The sequence below is a fragment of the Benincasa hispida genome, chromosome 5 (assembly GCF_027475165.1).
Source record: "Benincasa hispida cultivar pf3 chromosome 5, pf3_genome.v1.1, whole genome shotgun sequence".
NCBI lineage: Eukaryota > Viridiplantae > Streptophyta > Magnoliopsida > Cucurbitales > Cucurbitaceae > Benincasa > Benincasa hispida.
In genome coordinates, this window is record NC_143482.1 from 44095206 (window position 1) to 44103726 (window position 8521).

At 34.5% G+C, this 8521-nt stretch overlaps 1 long non-coding RNA gene across 1 annotated transcript; it reads left to right on the forward strand.

Moving 5' to 3' along the window:
- Nucleotides 1–4312, forward strand: LOC150036178 (uncharacterized). Its single transcript, XR_016529540.1, has 2 exons — nucleotides 1–215; nucleotides 323–4312. It is a non-coding gene; the product is annotated as an uncharacterized LOC150036178 (long non-coding RNA).
- The last annotated feature ends 4209 nt before the right edge of the window (nucleotides 4313–8521 follow it).

Consider the following 8521-nt stretch of genomic DNA (forward strand, 5'->3'; position numbering starts at 1 on the left):
AAAAAAAAGATACACTTCACCCCTCCACTTTCCTTTTCATACGCCTTCACTATTCTCTCTCTTATCTTGAATGCCCACTCTTCTATTCCATACCCTCTCTCTTGAATCCCCGTTCTCTTCTTCTCACTTTGTTATCCATACCCACTCTGTGGCTTTCAACGAAGGTTTTCACGTCTCCCAATTCCAACCTCTCTAGATTGATCCTCTACTTCAAGGTTTCTTATTTTCTATGCTATTTATTTTTTCAAAATCAAATCTTGTTGTGTTCCTATTTCATTACTTCTATCTATCGATATTTTCCATTTTCTTTTTAACTTTTTAGGGTTCTCGATTTTGGTAGTGTTGAAGTTCGAGTATTGCATGTGTTGATCGAAGGCCTTTTTTTCTCAACCCATTGTTTCTGTGCTCAACCCTAAGGGAGAAGTTTGTGTATTTTTCACTTTTCATCCATTGTTAAGCGGAGAGTTCCGAATCGAGGCCCATCGAGTCTAATATTCTATTCAATTTAAAATTTTCCTAGAAAACCTTTTATTTTCAGATAAGTTTTGAGCAAGTCTGGAAGGCTACAATAAGATTGGTTCTTCCCCAATACATCTCTACTTAACTGGTAAATAAGGTTAATAGTTGGTTTTTTATTTCTTTCCTATATTGTTATTGGTTCATTTTGTATACCCAATTTCTCTGTATTTAGGGAGGGTTTTGTTTTCTTTTTTCTAAACTCTTATAGACTTTATGAAGGCTATAGTTCCATATCCTTCCCTCTTGTATATCTATTTTTTTGGTATCTAGTTGCTTGATAGTTCTTCTTCACCCCCTTCAAATTAAAAAAAAAAAAATGTGATAAAAAATGAGTAACACCAAGTGCCTCTGGAATAATCTGTTGATCTCCAATGAATTGTTTCCTTTTAATAAAAAAAGTTCCATTTCCAAGTAATGTTTTGTATGAGACAAAAATGAGTAATCAAGTTTAAATAAGTTTTGTGAGTATGAAGTTAAAGAAATTTCCAAAACTTTGGTGTTATGGAAGGTGAACAAAATTTGATAAAGGTTTGAAGCTTTTGTGAAATTAAATTCCAATGTTTCAAAATTGGTACTCTTTGATTCTCTCTGCAAATGCAAAACAAAGCCTGAGATAGAAATACTAACATATCTGATTAGCTTGAGAAGTATGCTTTCATATTTGAAGACAGTGTTCTCAAGTGGATAGAAATTAGAAAATTACCATTTGTTCCTTATTTTCATTTATGGATATTACATGCACACATATTCTTTTTCATTCTAAAGTTAGTTGCATTGAACTTTTTGTCAAAGTTATGTATTTTGTTATTATGTTAAAATGTGATTTTATTTTGAATAATCATAGTCATTCTATTCCAGTTTAAAATGTGATTTTATTATTGTGGACAATGGCTGAAGGTATTCGGTGACTAGCTTATTCATATCATCAATAAATATATTGCCCAATTTTCTATGATTTGAAATTTAATAAGCAATCCGCTGTTTTTTTCTTTTGGATGCAACTAGAAAAGCTTTTCATCAAACATTTCCTTTCAATTGTAGGTTATTCTGCCAATTCAGGAGTCAGCTATTTTAATTTTTCTTTGTTGTTTGCCATAGATGGTTCTTTATGTTTGGTTATTTAAGTTAGTTTCTATAGGTTGCCTTTTGGGAACTTGCTGCTAGTAGAAGCTTTTACCCCTTTTATCAGTCTCCTTGTTTTTCTCTTTGGTGTTTTACAAGTGAAGTGCAACAAAACTTTACATGCACATACCTTACTCTTCTTTGATATCATGAATCAATTTTGATATTTTTGCCTTTTGTATTTGCTCATATAAAAATTCCTCACAATTATGTTAATGTGCTGATGGTGGAGTAATTTCTCTCCTTGAAGAATATCATTGCAAAGTTTTTGCTGCTACTGTTTCTAAATGTAAATGTAAGTCTGATTTCTCACAATTGCTATGTTTTGAAGGTTTAAATCACATATTAATTATTTTCTAAACTCAAAATACTTTCTAGTCATTTGAACTTGTATTTTATTAAAAAATGAATATGCTTTGTTTGCATACATGATCTGATCTGTAATTTCAGTCATTTACTTGCAGGTTCTTGATTCCGTTAGAGCATTGTTTCCTTAGACTATTTTACTCTTTTCTGTTTTCTAAATAATGAAAATGTTCTCAAAATATATGTTGTAGTTACTGCTAGGAGTTGTTTGTGTTGGAATTGATGTCCTAAATCTCAGATCCTGTAGTTTGTAAACACTTGTATGAACAAACTCTTTATGATGTTATAATATGAGATATTTTATTTACTTCTGTCTATGAATAATGAGGTGTTTTAGTTGCATTAACCACAAACCAATAAATTAAGATTTCTAGTTGTCGTTGTAACTTAAGCATGTATGTGGAGACATACAAGTGGATCATGTATTAAGTGATATCCTAAATCATCTGTAGTTTATAGATAAATGAGGAAAACCTTATCCTGGTGATGCTACAAGTGTGACCCACTTTGTAGATGTTACAAATGTTGAAAAGTGCTACAAATGGTATGATCTTGACCATTCATGCATTAGACATGCAAGAGAGGATACTTTATACAAAGGAGTTTGTATAAAATCGAGCCACGAAGTGTTTAGTCTCGTTATATAACATCGTTCATGACAGAGACTTTCATTTCACTAGTATGACCATAGGTAACACGACCTTAATTCTGAGTAAATTGTGAACTTCTGCCTATGAGGGCAGTTCTTTGATTTGCATGAGTGTGAGTGGTCAAATCACTGAGTCAAACTTACCACTTTGGGGATTCGTCTGATTCGGGAGTTAGGAACTTAGCTACACAAGACGGAATTCACTCCTTCTCCGAAGCAGGGGTAAGTAGATAAATTGCTCCCTTAAGGGCTGATTTCGAGGTTTGAACAATGTGGCATCACACTTTCTCTTGGCTCGAGAAGGGTTTACACATAGTGGGACTATGACATATTGTTCATTAGAGGAATTAGTGGTACTTAAAGAATTAGATGTAATTACAGGGGCAAATGGTAAATTGGCCAAACTGTACTTACGAGTGATTTGTGAAGGGTCATCGTATTATTGATTGGTTATATCCGATGGACACAGAAATATATATGTAATGCAAAGAGTGCAGCTATCGATCTTTAGTGGATTGTCCGACAGTTAACGGATGGTGGATATCGTGATTAAAGAGTTTAATCAGTTATTCACGTACCGTTGGAGCTTTAGGCTGTAGGTTCATAAGGACCCCTTGGTAGCTCAATGGATCCATGTTGAGAATCAGTTTTTGGGTTAGTTTGAAGTTTTCAAATTAACAAGAGGGAATTTGATTATATATGATATAATTGATTTGATGTATTAGATACATTAATTGGAGGATTTAATATAAATATGATTTATACTAAATGTCAACAACGAGAAAAAAACTATGGTTTATATATTACATATGATATGATATTAAAACTATAGATTATAAATATAATATGATAAATTAGTTATTATATTTATTTATAATTAAATCAATTATAAGATAAATGATTTTCGATTTTTTCTCCTAATAACCGAATTAGTGGGAAGTTATAATCAGTTTTTGATAACTGATGGATAAAATGAAAATCGTTTTCATTGTTTCATAATCGAACGCACAGCAAGAAAAAGCTACATGATAGCATTGAGAGAGTAAACGATCAAGCATCGAGTTTTTCTAAACGATATCTACCTGCTGCTAAACAATCGAGTACCCAAGTTTAAACGATAGACTTCTACCTTCTCTCACTTACTCGATTGTCTACACGATTGTTCAGTTCCTCCTTCCCTCTACCCAATCCAAACAAAGTCCACACCTCCTGGATTCTCACACCGAGAATATCAAGGTAGTCTCGTGGTAGTGTCAAGTTTGCATTCAAGGGTCGAGTATCGAGTTTAACTCGATTGTGTTTGAGGATTCTACAGTTCTTGTTGTTCACTGGTTTGCTCATGCTGCGTTCGTGCTGTTGGACTCTTGGCTGTTTGATCGAGGAAGTACTAGAAGAAAAGATTCTTTAAGGGTATGTTTGCTCGATCTCTTGTTTTTTTCTTTTGAAGCATGCTGTAATTTTATTTTGATGCATAATTGTGTTGTTAGTTTGTAAATGTTCATGTTCTTTCACAATGGGATTTGGAACGATCTGCTTCCACTCATTGGTTCTCTATTTGAAGAGTTCCTTCAATTGGTATTAGAGCCAAGTTGTTCCGATATTCCAAATTCCATTGATGTATTGAATTACATTTGTAGTCTTGGTGGGTTTTATGTTTCTACAATGCGTTTAAGTGTTAGATGTAGTTGTAGATGTGAATTGATGGATGTTTCGAGATGATTGCCTATGTTTGTTAAAGTTTTCTTTACATTTCAAGTTAATTTGTAAGGACCCTTGCGTTTTTGGCATAATTAATTTGCTATCGAGTCTGTATTTAAAGTGTTTGAGTCTGTAAAAGTTGTTTGTGATGAAGCTTCAAAGTATGGAGATGTTGTTCACATCAAGGAAGGAAACCAAGGGTTGGTCGCATCGTGTAGTCCAGGCTAAACGATCGTTTAGATTTATTGACAATCCTCACTTATCTATTAAAAAAATATAGTGTTATATATACTACAATATATATATATATATATATATATATATATATATATATATATATATATATTGAGCAATGGGAGAGCTTGAAGAAATCAAGGGAGAATTTATTTATGTTTGAATACTCACTTATCTCAGGTTTAGCCTAGCAAATATTTCAAGGAGTAGTAAAGTTTCCTCCAACAGTTTTTCAATTCCTACTTTCCTCTTTAATAATTTATTCTCTATTATTCATTTATAGAGGTGAAGAAAAATATTGGTAATAAGTATCAGTAGATGAACTGACTACCTGGTTTGAATGAAGATCCAAGGGTTCTCAAATGAGAAAGTGTCTCAATCTCCACTACTAGTGTACTAACTGAATTATGCTTATAATTTGAAATCAAAATACTCAATCAAACTAAAATGTTAAAAGAAGAAAAAGAGCATAATATAAAAAAGTATTGCAATCTAAACCAAGTGTATGATAATGGATGGAACGGTACCTCATATATAACTCTGCAACAGCACAACAGTTCTTCATTGAATGTGGAATTGATAAAATTTCTACGAAGAGAATACATTTTGAAAGCCTTGTTAAAACATGAAAGGAAAGGATTAAATTAGTAAAGTGAATTAAAAAGAGTTTAAGTGGGATAATCAACTAAAAAACTCATTGTTTTGGAAAACTATTTAAATGGATGAGGCATGATAGGCTACCAATACTCTCAGGCAATACATTAAGGTCGTTGAGTTATTGCGACCAACTGCTCCTTCCACGTTGAGTTTAAACTCTCTGTATAAATATAAGAGAGAAAATAGAAGAAAGAGATTTAAAAGAGTTTCATATTTGAGAGATTGTAAATTTACCTTTGTTATTTCTCAATAAGATTGTGATTCCCTCCTTGGGTCATCTTATTCTTCTTTACTTCAACTTTATCTCTTCTTCATTCTTCAAAATTCCTCAACTGAGAGAATTTCTCCTACTTTCATCCTTAATTCATTTTTTGGATGTGAAAGAAAGATGTTAAAAAATGGGTAATTACTCTAAACTCAAAGAAGCAATGTGTATGGTGTATCTTAGCTACGTGGAGTGTTATTATAGAAAGATGAAAACAACTTCAAGGTTGTTAGGAATCAGTTACATACAAACTGCTTTTATATACATTTTGTAACTACATGTAAAAGTAAGAGAGTCAAAATACAGAGTGTTCAAGAAAGGCTAAAAACTTATCTTGTATCAATCTTGTAACTCCCCTAATAAAAAAAATTCCATCAGCTTCTCCATGGACGTAGGCTATCCTTGGCCGAACTACGTAAATCATCGTGTTCATCTTCTTCATCGATCTTCTTTGTTCTATCGTTTACCATTTAGCCATCGATCGTGTATCGTTTAGCCATTGATCGTTTACCTCAGCACCTCTATCGTGTAGACCATCGTCGACTTCGAACCCCATCGTCTAGACGATCTTCAGTAAAGCCTTCATCGTCTAGACAACTTTTCCCTTATCGTCTAGATGACTCCTTGCTTTACCTCCAATCGGCTAAACGATAGCAGCCTAATCGTCTAGGCGATTTTCGACAGCATCTCCCCTCAGGTTCTTTCCTTCTTTTCTCTCGGTTTTCTCTGCAACAAAGAAAAGATAGGAATAGTCATTTGAATTCTACAAAACTTCAGAAGTGCTTATCTCTAATCACAGCCGTCAAGGTGTAGGGTGGAGATTTTCTTCACACAGATCGTGCTTTCAGCACACTGATTTGTGTTTGTGTTTTCAACTAAGGTAGTATCCAGTATTCAGTATAGGGCCTGGGTTTCTTTAAGCCCAAAAGATCATCTTTAGTTTAATAGTGCAGTGAGTTCTCAGCCCATTTAAGCATATCAAGCCCAACAAGTGGTTTCAAAGCCTGCAAGAAAGCTCCAAGATTAATCAAGATTCTAAAGAAGCAAAATCTTGGAGCTTTTCAGACAGAATTTGAATCAAATATGGCAGTACCAAGGTATGACATTGAAAAATTCGATAGGAAAGGAGACTTTGTCTTGTGGAAAGCCAAGATCAAGGCCATCCTGGGACAACAAAGAGCACATAAGGCCCTAGAGGATCCAACCAAGCTGCCAATCACTGCAACTGAAGAAGAAAAAGAGAACATGGAGCTAATTGCTCATGGAACACTGGTTTTAAACTTGTCTGGCAGTGTCCTAAGGCAAGTGATCGACCAAGAGACAGCTTTTAAGATGTGGAGCAAGTTGAATGAGCTTTATAAGACTAAAAATCTGCCCAACAAACTTTTCCTAAGGGAAAGATTCTTTACCTTCAAGATGAGTGCTTTTAAATCCTTGACAGAGAATCTAGATGATTTCAAGAGGATAACTACTGAATGCAAGACTCAAGGAGAAGAGATTGAGGTAGATAATGAAGCCTTTATGCTTTTCAACTCATTGTTGGATTCCTACAAAGATGTGAAGACTGCCCTAAAATATGGGAGAGATTCCCTAACCACTGATATTATCATTTCAACTCTTAAAATCAGAGAAATAAAGCTTATAACTAGCAAGGAAGACAAGCCTAGTGTAGAGGGCTTATTTGTCAAGGGTAAGTCAAAACAGAACAATAAGGAAAAAGGAAAACAAAGCTCAACAGAAGAGGGAAAAGAAAAATCCAAGGTTAGATGTAAATATTGCAAAAACACTTGGACATCTAATCAAGGATTGCCGAACTTTGAAGTGGAAGAATGAGCAGAAAAATAAGCAACCACAACCTCAATAGAAAGTCTAACCTAATCAGTCAGGTGAAGCCTCAGTTTGTGAGGACTCTTTCTTCTATTCAGATACTTTGGCTACCTCTAATTGGAAGGCAGAAGAAGAAGTTAATAAGAACCTAGATTGGGTTTTAGATTTAGGGTGTTCTTTCTACATGACACCCCACAAATACTAGTTTAGTACCTATAGAGAGTTGGATGGAGGATCTTTCTACATGGGTAATAATAACTCATGTCCAGTGGTTGGAATTGGCTCAGTCTCACTGAAACTTGAAGATGGAACAGTCAAGCTATTGAGGAAAGTCAGACATGTGCCTAAGCTGAAGAGAAATCTAATTTCATTAGGCATGCTTGATTCTATTGGCTGTGAATGCAGAGGTAAGGAATGTTATTGTGAAGTCTTGGAAAACAGTAAGCCTATCCTCAGAGGGGTGAAGATTAATGGTGTGTATGTTGTTCAAGGAGTTCAGAAAATTCACTCAACTTTGATTGTGACTCAGAAGCAACCTACTGAATGAGATCTTTGGCACAAAAGACTCTCACACATTAGTGCCAAAGGTCTACAAGCTCTTGCCAATCAGGGAATTCTACTTAAGGGAGTTCATTAGAGCCTATTCTTTTGTGAATATTGTGTGATAGGGAAGGCTACTAGGCAGAGTTTTGTGAAGGCTCAAACACAACCAAGGCCATCCTTGACTATGTGCATTCGAACCTATGGGGTCCTTCACCTTTCCAGTCCTTAAGTGGAGCCAGGTTTTTCTTAACCTTTGTTGATGACTATTCTAGAAAGTGTTAGATCTATTTCCTTAAATCTAAGGATTTAGTTTTCGCAAAGTTCAAAGAATGGAAGATTATAGTTGAAAAATTATCTAATTGTCAAATTAAGCATCTAAGAACTGATAATGGGCTTGAGTACTATGCAGAGGAGTTCAATGTTTTTTGTAGACAGTATAGTATTACTAGACACAAGACAGTTAGGTATACACCTCAGAAAAATGGGGTGGCAGAGAGATTGAACAAAACTATAATGGAGAGAGTAAGAAGCCTATTGTCAGATGCTATACTTCCTGAGAAATTTTGGGCAGAAGCAGCCTCATACACTGTCTATACACTAAACAGATGCCCCCATGCATCTCTCAACTTTCAACCCTTGAA